Below are 13882 nucleotides of genomic sequence, written 5' to 3' on the forward strand. Positions count from 1 at the left end.
AGTTAATGTAGTTTAAGGAATAAATTCATCATCCCAATCGTGGTGTCGATGTGTTTATGTGGTGTCCAGAGATTACCACTTGAAGTCTGCTACACTCGCGTTGATTAGGTCCCTGCCCTTTGTACACGCCGCCCGTCGCTACTACCGTTTGGATAGTAAGACGAATTGTAGCCCTGAATTCCCCCTTTCCATCAAACCCAAACACATTAATTTAGCCCGAAGGGAAAGCTAGTAATAATTATTACAATAAACCCAATTCAGCCAGTATTTTCAGAATTTAGCTTAGAATGACCTCGACAAGGCCTACTTGACCCCTGATCTCTCGGCCTGCGAACAACGCACAACACTGAAGACTAATATGAAACAACATGAGCTTTCCAGTGATATGAGACACATTCTGATTGGATTTTGTTTTAATAAACTGTAAATATATCTGTACAGGCATCTGAATCAAACTGCTGCCGCTGTGCAAAGTCCCTGATACAGGCTCAACTGTAAATCTCCTCTTTCACTTTCTGAAAATGTTCTATATATATATATATAATCAGGGGTCAAGTAGCTTTGTCGAGGTCATTCAGAGCTTTGTTGTGGACCTATTCTAACCAAAATCTTTGTTTTAATTGATTTGGCTCATTTGTAGTTTAAAAATGTGTGTGTGTGTGTGTGTGTGTGTGTGTGTGCATGCATCTATCAGTTTGGCAGGCCTGTGTGCTGAGGTTAGAGGTCAGACCTCTTAAAGGTCTCGGTATGTATTTCTGCCCAGCATTTTCAAATATAGGCATAAGGTTAATGGTACACGCATTTAAAGCTTAGCTCTAAATAAACAATTAAATTAAATAAACAAGATTGCAGTCTTGCAGAAATTCATTTTTATTGCTGCAGGCATACATCCCCCACCATACATCTCTCTCTCTCTCTCTCAAACACACACACACACACACACACACAGAGAGAGAGTCTATTGAAATGCTAATGAGTTGGGCCCAGTAAAGCTGCTGTTAATTTAAAATTCATTTTAGTGGACAACATATATACATGCAAACAAAGCTTGTTGTAATAATTCACATTTCATTTATTTTTTCCATGTTTTGTTTTTTTTCCTAAGGCATCCACTGTGCTTATAAGCTGGACCGTGGGTACACTTGTCATTGAACAGTGCATCTGTATTAGATAGAGATTATCGTATAATGTGCAGTTGGACAGATTGGTGCAGCACGCCGGCGGAAAAACGTCATCATCTGAGGAAATCATAGGAGGAGGTAATATTCTTCCACCTCAACCCAACATCCCCAATATCCCTCGCCAAGAGTCAGATGATGACGCTATTGAGGTAATGTATATATACAGTGTAGGCAGTCAAACTCTCTAGTTGCAATTCTGCTGTTAATTATTATTATTATTATTTTTTTTATCTCCAGTACTTTGCAGATGACGAAGGGGAGGATGACTGATTTTTTTTATTTATTTTTTTCTAAAAATATTTCATACATACTCGCCTTTAATATGATTCTTAACTTTATTGCAATACAAAACACCAGTGAAAGGCCTGAATCTGGGCTATATGTTACCCATTTCCCCTGCCCCACATGTCCAGGCTCAACCATTCAGGCCAACCCTTTCAGCTACTGATCATTGTACTTTGATTTTCCACAGCCACTGCCTGTGTGCGGAGACATCAAGGTGGAGTTCTTCCACAAGCAGAACAAGATGCTGAAAAAGGATCAAATGTTTCACTTCTGGGTGAACACCTTCTTCGTCCCAGGACCAGATGAGAGCTCAGAGAAGGTTGAAAATGGAGGTTTAGTGAAGGAACTGGATGGAAAACAAACCACAGAACGGGGAGAGAATGATAAGGATTATCTAATCCTGACTTTAGCCAAGAACAACTTGGATAAGGCCAATAAGGACAAAGCCAACAGATACTTCTCTCCAAACTTCAAGGTGAAGCTGTATTTAAAAAAAACAGTGGAGGAACCATCCAACTTGGAGGCCTTTGGTAAAACCAGGGTAACAATAAAGCACCGGGGGAGAATTTTACCCTGGGATCACCCAAAAATGTAAGGACATAAATTACAGAGTAGAATTTCCTCTGCCCCACTAGTCCTGGCTCAACAATTCTAATTATGTGCTACATTTAAGCAAAGGAAAAAAATATATGCAATATACATAAGTAGTGGAATAACAAGATACGGTTATAAAAAAATAGATTTTTTTCAAACATGATACGAATTATGTGCTACATATGAAAAGGAACAAATATACATTTACAAACACATATGTTTAGTATCAATTTAAAGCTTAACATTTGCAGTTTACAAATATGTGCATGATTTTACTGTGTCTTGTACAGATAGTGAAAGAGGAGATTTAGAGTTGAGCCTGTACCTTTTTTTTTTTTTTTTTTTTTTTTTTTTTTTTTATCAAAGAAATTTTATTTTGACTTTAATGACTTCATATTAACAGTAACATTATCCAAAAACATAATTTGTAACAACACTATATACAAGAATTTACAAATATAATAACATTTCTGTAACAGTAAAACAAGCTAAATACCATTGATTTTTAAAGTACCGATGCATTAGTTGTTTCACTTTCCTTTGTTTTAACTGTTGATGAGGTGTTTGTTGTGTAGAAGGTAGCAGCATGTCGGCCCATCCTCTTGTTAAAGGTGTGAACAGAAGCACTGTCGGCCTGAACATCCACAGGAGGCTCTACTCCATCCGTTACATCATACATAGCTTTTCCCGAATCTGCAGGCCGCCACAGTTTGGGGTGAAAACAGCAATAGTAGAGAACTTTTATCAACAGACCCAAGACATAACAAAGTGGGATGGAGATTATCAGACTGAAGGCGTACGACTGGGTCTCTGCATCTCTGCATCTCGGTACAATCTCAAGCGTCCGCCGGGAACCTGGTTTTGTTCAGTGGAGCGAAAAGAGTAAAATTGTTGCTTTTCCTGCATGTGTGTCAGCTGGGCTTCTTCATCAGGCACATATCCGCTATCTGCCAGGGTTTTCGTGTGGTGGCGAAAGGGTTGTGGGTCTGAGTATGCCGTTTATATGACTCATGACCTCAGCATGCTGCGGCTCATTGAGACGTTCTGTGAGAGCGCGCCACAGCTCACCCTCATGATGTACATCATACTGCGAAGCGATCACGCAAGACTGGTCCAATATGTGACTGTGGGCGCCTCCACTACCTCTGTAGCCTGGATGGTGGTGGATTATCACCGGTCACTTCGTTCATTTCTACCCGACAAGGACAATCAAGGTTGGTTGTCATCTTTGGTCTACTTCTTCTGGAACCTCTTTCTGATTGGCCCCCGTGTGGCTTCGGTTGCTCTCTTTGCCTCTGTGTTGCCCTGCTTCATCACTGCTCACTTCCTGTCTTTGTGATATGGGCCTGGAGGCAGGGCACCAATTTCATGGACAGCCCAGCGGGGGAACGGCTCTACTGGGCCACTATAGGGCTCATCTGGTACTTCAGCTGGTTTAACGTGGCTGAAGGAGACACCAGAGACAGGAGTCTGATCTACCACATGTTTATAATCACAGACACTAGCATCCTGTTGACCACATGGTGGACTCAAAGTCTGGAAGTGACCGAGGATCAGGATTGCTGCGCAGTAATAGCGGAACATGGTCTTTTCATCTGAAGCCACGTGGTCACCTTCCAGCAGCCTCCCATAAATGGACAGCATGTCAGTCTTGGGCTTCCGGAGGACTGCCTGGCACTCCTGAAGGCTCTTCTCACCCTCAAGGAACCGGTCATACCTAGGATGACATACAAGACAACAATGTTGCGGAGAATTACACCCATGTCTGTAGCACATAACAGCAGATGTACAGCAAGCATATAAGTACTATCAACATGGAGGAAGTCATGAAAGAAAACAAAATGGAAACTGACCTGGTTTTACAAGTGACCTTGCTGTTCGACTAGGCCACTGGCTTTCTGAGGGAACCGAGGAGGTCGATGTAGGCTTGGCACTTCCTGTAGAAGTCAGCATCTGATGCAGCCAAGTTGAGGTGGGTCTTCAGATACTGAACAAACCTGATCATGTTCTTTATGTAGTTCAGTATGGTGGCTGGGCCCTTGTCAGCGTGCATCTCTCACTGCTCCTGCTCCTCTCACTGCTCCTCTCACTGCTCCTGCTCCTCTCACTGCTCTTGCTCCTCTCACTGCTCTTGCTCCTCTCACTGCTCCTGCTCCTCTCACTGCATCTCTCACTGCATCTCTCACTGCTCCTCTCACTGCTCTTGCTCCTCTCACTGCTCTTGCTCCTCTCACTGCTCTTGCTCCTCTCACTGCTCCTGCTCCTCTCACTGCATCTCTCACTGCTCCTGCTCCTCTCACTGCTCCTCTCACTGCTCCTGCTCCTCTCACTGCTCCTCTCACTGCTCCTGCTCCTCTCACTGCTCCTCTCGCTGCACCTGCTCCTCTCGCTGCACCTGCTCCTCTCACTGCACCTGCTCCTCTCACTGCTCCTGCTCCTCTCACTGCTCCTGCTCCTCTCACTGCTCCTCTCACTGCACCTGCTCCTCTCACTGCTCCTGCTCCTCTCACTGCTCCTGCTCCTCTCACTGCTCCTGCTCCTCTCACTGCACCTGCTCCTCTCACTGCTCCTGCTCCTCTCACTGCACCTGCTCCTCTCACTGCTCCTGCTCCTCTCACTGCTCCTCTCACTGCACCTGCTCCTCTCACTGCACCTGCTCCTCTCACTGCTCCTGCTCCTCTCACTGCTCCTGCTCCTCTCACTGCTCCTCTCACTGCTCCTGCTCCTCTCACTGCACCTGCTCTTCTCACTGCATCTCTATCTGCTCCTCTCACTGCTCCTGCTCCTCTCACTGCACCTGCTCCTCTCACTGCTCCTCTCACTGCTCCTCTCACTGCACCTGCTCTTCTCACTGCATCTCTATCTGCTCTTCTCACTGCTCCTGCTCCTCTCACTGCTCCTGCTCCTCTCACTGCATCTCTCACTGCTCCTGCTCCTCTCACTGCTCCTGCTCGTCTCCCTGGGCCCCTTGCTCTTACTCTTCCTCGTCCATACATTACAGTGTTTGTCTTTTTCTGTTTCCAAAAACATCACTCTTCAAAGTCCTCCTTTTATTGTATTAGTGTCAATGTAATAGAAAAAAATAACCCCTGCCACTGAGTCGAAGCCAGATTGGAATCGGCTGTGGTTGGCCCAATTTACACAACATAAATCAGATAAGATATATTGTTTTTGAACTGATATCATTGCAGAAGAAGAGGTTTTTATACTGTATCTAAGGTTTGGAACATTGCATTTGTAAATACTACAAAAACAATCCATAATTCAGAAAATGTAAGCACTGTGGAAATGTGTTCAATGACTCCATATTGTGTGAAAACGACATAAAATGTGTGAATGGTAAGGCCACAATAGACAGATGCTGTGCTAATTGTGTTTAGAGTTTTGAAAATGCTTGGACAAATGCTTGTTAGCGACTGAAAAAAACTGTAGTAGCATATATGAGAAAATTTCCCACCCCGGTGGACAATAAAAATATACTCTAAAGATTTAGATATTTTTATTTTGAATAGAATACTCTCACTTTTGAACCCATTTAAAAATAACTTGCTTAGAAATGTTCATATTATTATAGAAAAAAAATTCAGACGACAAGATGGGAAACAAAAGAAATGCATTTATTTATTTGTAAAGATTTTACTTTTAAAGAAATGCTCATGACGACTGTCTCCTCAAAAGACTGAATTGCCTGTGTGTGTGTGTGTGTGTGTATATATATTACTACAGAAAAAATTTCACACGACTAGATGGGAAATAGGGTGACAACGGACAGTGGGATAGACACTTCCTGTGGGAGTTTGGTAAGTAGATCGAAAATGCTTTTTCATTTGCCCAAATCTAAATATTTAATTTATTAACTTGATTTATCACAAACTAAAGCTTGTTGTAATCCATTCATATTTCATTTATTTTTTCCATGTTTTTGTTCTTCCCCAAGGCAACCACTGTGCTTTTAAGCCGGACCGTGAGTACACTTGTCATTAATGTCAATATCACCTTTATTTATATAGCGCTTTGTCACCTTTATTTATATAGCGCTTTAAACAAAATACATTGCGTCAAAGCAACTGAACAACATTCATTAGGAAAACAGTGTCAATAATGCAAAATTGATAGTTAAAGGCAGTTCATCATTGGATTCAGTTATGTCATCTCTGTTCAGTTAAATAGTGTCTGTGCATTTATTTGCAATCAAGTCAACGATATCGCTGTAGATGAAGTGTCCCCAACTAAGCAAGCCAGAGGCGACAGCGGCAAGGAACCGAAACTCCATCGGTGACAGAATGGAGAAAAAAACCTTGGGAGAAACCAGGCTCAGTTGGGGGGCCAGTTCTCCTCTGACCAGACGAAACCAGTAGTTCAATTCCAGGCTGCAGCAAAGTCAGATTGTGCAGAAGAATCATCTGTTTCCTGTGGTCTTGTCCTGGTGCTCCTCTGAGACAAGGTCTTTACAGGGGATCTGTATCTGGGGCTCTAGTTGTCCTGGTCTCCACTGTCTTTCAGGGATGTAGGAGGTCCTTTCTAGGTGCTGATCCAGCATCTGGTCTGGATACGTACTGGATCCGGGTGACTGCAGTGACCCTCTGATCTGGACACAGACTGGATCTGGTGGCCACGGTGACCTCGGAACAAGAGAGAAACAGACAAATATTAGCGTAGATGCCATTCTTCTAATGATGTAGCAAGTACATGGGTTGTTATGGGAAGTGTTTCCGGTTCCGGTTTACCTAATTAATGCAGCCTAAAAATCCTTTAACGGATTTGGATAATAAAAGCATATTAGTATGTTATGTGTATGCCAGGTTAAAGAGATGGGTCTTTAATCTAGATTTAAACTGCAAGAGTGTGTCTGCCTCCCGAACAATGTTAGGTAGGTTATTCCAGAGTTTGGGCGCCAAATAGGAAAAGGATCTGCCGCCTGCAGTTGATTTTGATATTCTAGGTATTATCAAATTGCCTGAGTTTTGAGAACGTAGCGGACGTAGAGGATTATAATGTAAAAGGAGCTCATTCAAATACTGAGGTGCTAAACCATTCAGGGCTTTATAAGTAATAAGCAATATTTTAAAATCTATGCGATGCTTGATAGGGAGCCAGTGCAGTGTTGACAGGACCGGGCTAATATGGTCATACTTCCTGGTTCTAGTAAGAACTCTTGCTGCTGCATTTTGGACTAGCTGTAGTTTGTTTACTAAGCGTGCAGAAAAACCACCCAATAAAGCATTACAATAATCTAACCTTGAGGTCATAAATGCATGGATTAACATTTCTGCATTTGACATTGAGAGCATAGGCCGTAATTTAGATATATTTTTGAGATGGAAAAATGCAGTTTTACAAATGCTAGAAACGTGGCTTTCTAAGGAAAGATTGCGATCAAGTAGCACACCTAGGTTCCTAACTGATGACGAAGAATTGACAGAGCAACCATCAAGACTTAGACAGTGTTCTAGGTTATTACAAGCAGAGTTTTTAGGTCCTATAATTAACACCTCTGTTTTTTCAGAATTTAGCAGTAAGAAATTACTCGTCATCCAGTTTTTTATATCGACTATGCAATCCATTAGTTTTTCAAATTGGTGTGTTTCACCGGGCTGCGAAGAAATATAGAGCTGAGTATCATCAGCATAACAGTGAAAGCTAACACCATGTTTCCTGATGATATCTCCCAAGGGTAACATATAAAGCGTGAAGAGTAGCGGCCCTAGTACTGAGCCTTGAGGTACTCCATACTGCACTTGTGATCGATAGGATACATCTTCATTCACTGCTACGAACTGATGGCGGTCATATAAGTACGATTTAAACCATGCTAATGCACTTCCACTGATGCCAACAAAGTGTTCAAGTCTATGCAAAAGAATGTTGTGGTCAATTGTGTCAAACGCAGCACTAAGATCCAATAAAACTAATAGAGAGATACACCCACGATCAGATGATAAGAGCAGATCATTTGTAACTCTAAGAAGAGCAGTCTCAGTACTATGATACGGTCTAAATCCTGACTGGAAATCCTCACATATACCATTTTTCTCTAAGAAGGAATATAATTGTGTGGATACCACACAATTATAATCAGTGCATCTGTATAAGACCGAGGTTATTGTATGATGTGCAGTCGGACAGATGTTGTATTGTGTTATTTTGCAGGATAGTGAACATACAACATCCTCGGAGGAAAACATAGGAGGTGATATTTTTCCTCCTCTTCCTCCACAACATCCACCCGACGTCCTCAATCTCCCCCTCCAAGAGTCAGAGGATGATGCTGTGGAGGTATTGGATATATTCAGTGTAGTCTGTCAAACTGTCTAGTTGCAATTCTGGTGTTAATTATTTGTTTGTTTGTTTTTTTTTAATCTCCAGTACTTTGCAGACGACGAAGAGGAGGATGACTGATTTTTTTACTTTTTTTTTTAATATATAAATAAATATTTCATACTCCCCTTTAATGTGTTTTTTGACTTTATTTTGCAACACAAAACACCAGTGAAATGCCTGAATCTGGGCTATATGTTACTGCACACTATCAGCTTTTGATCAGCATCACAGAGTGCCTGGGGTCAGAGGTCAGATCTAAGTTTTTGGTATGTATTTCTGCCCGGCATTTTCAAATATATGGATGTTTGTGTGTATGTATCACAGTGTATCAGTTTGGCAGACCTGTGTGCTGAGGTCAGAGGTCAGACCTCTTAAAGGTTTCAGTATGTATTTCTGCCCAGTATTTTCAAATATAGCAAGAAATTCATCTGCCGCAGGGATACTCATACATCTCTCTCTCTCTCTCTCTCTCACACACACACACACACACACACACACACCCACCCAAATGTGTTGTGCAGTTTCAAATGAGCCCAAGTTCAGTGTTTTGCGTTGTTTGCAGGCCGAGAGATCAAGGGTCAAGTAGGCCTTGTCGAGGTCATTCAGAGCTTTGTTGCTTAACATTTGTAGTTTATAAATTTAAATAAGACTTTATAAACCTTTAATATGATTTTGACTTTATTGCAACACAAAACACCAGTGAAAGGCCTGAATCTGGGCTATATGTTACCCATTTCCCCTGCCCCACATGTCCAGGCTCAACCATTCAGCTACTGATCAGCATCACAGTGTATTACATTTTGCTGGCCTGTCGGCCTGGGGTCAGAGGTCAGATCTAAGTTTTTGGTATGTATTTCTGCCCGGCATTTTCAAATATATGGTTAATGATATATACCTCCTAATAAAAGAAAAAAAAACAATGAAGTTAAATCTTAAAGTTTTCAGTATATTTCTGCCCAGCAAGTAAAGGGAAAAAATAAATGATCCAAATATCTGGAACTGACTGTATTTGCACCAACACTAATAAAAGAAAGAATGAGATGAAATAGAATTAGGGAAATTGTATTTAGGAAATACAAAAACTATATATATATTTGTACAATAAAATACAAACAAAATGTAATCGAGTATGTCTGGGTAGATTGTCAGACATCCAGCCACTCCAGCTCCTCTTCCTCCCCACTAAAAGACCTCTTCTTTATGCTGTGGTCAAAGCGGATCTTCTCATCTTTGAGAATGTCTTCTGTGGCCTGAAAGAGCAGGACGTGCCTGTCTCCTTCTAGAAGTTTTACAATGCAGTGGCGAGGCTGCACATTGAATTTCTTCTTGGAGTGTGTAATCCATCTCCCTATGGTTTCCAGAGACGGGCGGCACTCACAGGGGAAGGTCTCCGCATCGATGCAGACGTCCTCACTGCCATGTTTAATGAAAAACAGGTGGCCCAGCTCGCCCTGCCTCTCTGCCATCTCCCTGCCCTCAGCACCTGTGATCACCTTTCCGTGGAAATCACACAGGATGGAGCCCTTCCTGAAGGCCTTGGTTGCAACAACTCCTGTGGTAAAAAACAACATTTTTTTTCATGTGATGTTTATGATGTTATTAGATTAATTTTTCTGTGCTCATAAGACATTGGTGCATACCTTTCTGCTCCCCAAAATCCTTCACAGCCAGACCCGGCCATTTCTGACTGGTCACCCCCTGATGATGGCCGGGTCACTCTGCACCTGTGCTCTGCTGAGTGGCCTCCACTTCGCAATGATGTCCTTTGGGCGGGGATGATTGGCCGTCCACCCCTCTGCCTCTATGACTTTGGCCACCTTCACTGCGGTTGGGGCACATCTTGAGCATTTTGCTGTCAAAGAGAGAATATTTAAATTAAAATGCAGGTTCACACACGAGTTCTAAATGTTTCTGTTGGAGCAGATCTAATCATTGGCCAAGAAAGTATCTAAACTTACACAAAAAGTGTTGCTCCCGCTTGCTGTACTGCAGAGCTCTGTCGGTGGGGAACCCAGCTTTTGCTCTCTGGTCTCAGTATGTATTTCTGCCCAGCATTTACAAATATAGGCATATGGTTAATGGTACACACATTTAAAGCTTAGCTCTAAATAAACAATTCAATTAATTCAAACACACACACACACACACAGAGAATCCATTGAAATGCTAATGAGTTGGGCCCTGCTAATCCTCTGGCCTCACTGCAGGAAGGCGTGAGCTCTCTTCCTGGGCATCTGAGAACGTGTGTGCATGTGTCTCACTGCTTTGTCATTTCCTGTTGCAGTACAATACTCAAAATTCCATCAAATGTGTTTGTATTCACTGTTTCTTTTCTTATGTTTTTATTGGAAATGATTAGGATGGGCTTGGTGGTGAGGAACATACCTCCATTTCTTCCTGAAGTCTGTTCCTCAGAGCTCCTCGAGATGCTGACAGCAAGACACATTCTGAGCCAGAAACAGAGCCTGCATCTGGAAAGCGGTCTGGTGAGTCTTATTAGAAATAAAGTGTCACATCTCTCTTCACAGAAGGCATATGCAGAGATTGGTTGATTTTTAGACAAGGAAAAAGATACCTTAAATGTCTCTAACACCCACAAACACACACATTTGTTTTTGTGAAAAGTGTGTTCATCCCATAGGCGTAATGGTTTATATACTGTACAAACTGTATATTCTATGGCCCTACACCTACACACACACACACACAGAGAAAAACAAATCAGTACATTTTTAAGAGAAATTTGCACACGTATGCCTTAGTAAATAAGATCTTTTCAATATTTTCCAGGATGCCGATTTACATTTAATAGGAATAATGCCGCCGGATCGCAGGTCGGCATCGTTTACGGTTAGAACTATGACCCTCGTAATAGAACTAGAACCCTAGAACTATCTCTTGTACGAACTACATTTTCATGTTGGGTTTTTTTGACATTTAAAAATCTTTGCAAATAATGAAAGGGTTAGGCCGTCCATCATCATCACAGCCTCCAAAGCGCTGCTTTACCTTCATGACATCCGTTCTTTTAGGCAAAAGCTTTCGCACGTCTTGCGCCAGTCCAAGAATTTCCTCACAATATAAATGCCCCCGGCAGTCCCTCACAATGACGTCCCCCTCGATTTTGGCTGTCAATTCAACTGGCAGAGACTGAAATAAGAAAGAAATTAAAATAGCAGAAGTTAAAAGAATGTCAACCACAGAACTTTAAACAAGAACAAAGATTAAGCAATGACAGCGTGGTTGCGCTGCTTTTCTCTCCGCAGAGCCGGGCTGTCTGTATCCAGGAGGCCAAAGCATCTCCCCGTGGTTTTTTATTTATTCCATGCATATATTCATCTCACCATCATCTGCTTCATTAGCCCAAAAAGGTCAAATTGGACACAGCGTCCCTCTGTTCAGCTCCTCAGAGAGCTCCAGAACCTGCTTGGTCCGATCTTTTTCAGTCAGAGAGCTCCACTGTCCGACTGCTGAACTTGTGTAGCGATGTTGTCCAACAGATCGACCATTAGGCTGTAGAAAATATATATATTTATTATTATTGTTTATTTATTTATTTTTTCATATGACAAGATGGGAAACAGAGTGACCAGTGACAGGTAGACACTTCCTGTGGAAGTGGGAGTTTGAGAAGTAGAAATAATATTTTTTGAAAATGCTTTTGCATTTGGCCAAATCTTTGCTTCTTGTACCTTCCTGTGTGTCTTAATATTTAAGACTACAGTTTACTTTCATGCACATTATTTCGCATTCTATATTTAATTCTACAATATACATATTTTTTTAATTTTATTCTTATATTTTTATGGTTTACTTTTATTTCATTCTTGCATAGCTATATTTATGTATATTTTCATCTGTGTTGTTTTCTTTAATAACTGCACTGTCCATGGAGCGGACCTGACTCACATTTCACTGCTGGTTATAAATGCTATAAATAATTTAGTATGTGACGAATAAAAATCTTGAATCTTAAATCTTGAATCTTCATATTTATTATGGTTAATGGTACACACATTTAGCTCTAAATAAATAATTAAATTAAATAAATAACATCCCCAATTACAAGAAATGTATTTATTTATTGGTATCTTGTTATTGCACTACATGTGTATGTAAATATATATTTGTTCCTTTTCATATGATAATTAGTATCATGTTTGAAAAATCTCTGGAGTTTTTTCTAAGAATTTACATATGGTTGAAAGAGAATAAATGTTAAATAAAAATAAATATGTATACATATATAAACAACCATTTCAGTAAACTCTAAAACATCTACATTATCTACATTAAAAAAATTTTTAAAAACACGATGAATGGCTAAGTTGTGGTCTGTGCTTGACAACGGGTAGGTTCACAATCTTTAAAATGTATAAATACCATAATTACAGAGTAGAATTTCCTCTGCCGCATGTTTGTGTTTCTGTGTGTGGTTTCATTAAATTTTGGAGCAAATATAATTAATTTGCGTTTGCCTAAAAATCCTATAAAACTATATGATTTATTTCTGTATTTCAAGTAAATCCTGCAGTGCACCACACACACACAATACTACACACTGATGTACATACCATTGCGTATGCAAAGTTATATAATTTGTCGTTTTTCATTATCTTAGAATAATCAACTACTTATTTTATTACAAACAAAATAAAACTAAACCGATTAAGACTCAGATATTCTCAATCCTGTAGTCAATTCAGATGCACACTCCATACCAGTGGTGGCGGTAATGCACCTTTTCGTATGCAAGGCATGCTGGGAATCTCGAGCTCAGGCATGCGGCGTTCTATGTACTATTTCTGTTGAATTAGAAATATTACACAGAGAGGCAGCACTCTCGCGTTCTGAAGCGCGGCCGCCATTTTTAATCTGGCCCGCTGGTTTTCGGCAAATATCTCAGCGAAAACAGCACCTAAACACATAAACAATGTAGCGCTCTTTTCAGCTAGATTAGACGTTTACAAAGAGCTAAACAAACGACGGATACGACGGATTTCGCCGCGGGTTACCGTCGCGTCCAGGCCGAGCCAGAGGCCTGCTTTCAACGCCTAACACAAAGGATTGTTTGTTTAGGGAGAAGGTGAGGGCCTTTGTTTTCATTTTTGTTATTAACATTAATAACTGAAAACATCCAGGTTATACAGATGATGATGACACGTAGCCAAAGAGAACCGGCCTGATGAGACATGCATATATAGAGAGACATAACATGCAATATTTATTATTTGTGCTGACGTCATTGCCATTTAGCTCAAAATAAGATCTTTAATTTAATAGTTATAATTAGTGTGTGTGTGTGTGTGTGCAGGGCTCTCAAGTTTTGAAGACAGGCAAGAGTGACACCCCCCCCCCCCCCCAGAAGAAAATATTTGACACATGACACATTTTAATCAAATACAAAGTGTTTATTCAATTTCCATTTATAAAATTTTTGTGTGTGTTTGAGTGCGAGTGTTTGTGAGAGAGAGAGAGAGAGAGAGAGAGAGAGAGAGAGA

The 13882-nt window shown here is 41.0% G+C and overlaps 1 pseudogene; it reads left to right on the forward strand.

Moving 5' to 3' along the window:
• Positions 1–368: 368 nt before the first annotated feature.
• Positions 369–3659, forward strand: LOC132105987 (XK-related protein 8-like; annotated as a pseudogene).
• Positions 3660–13882: the final 10223 nt, after the last annotated feature.

This window comes from Carassius carassius, chromosome 26 (assembly GCF_963082965.1).
Source record: "Carassius carassius chromosome 26, fCarCar2.1, whole genome shotgun sequence".
NCBI lineage: Eukaryota > Metazoa > Chordata > Actinopteri > Cypriniformes > Cyprinidae > Carassius > Carassius carassius.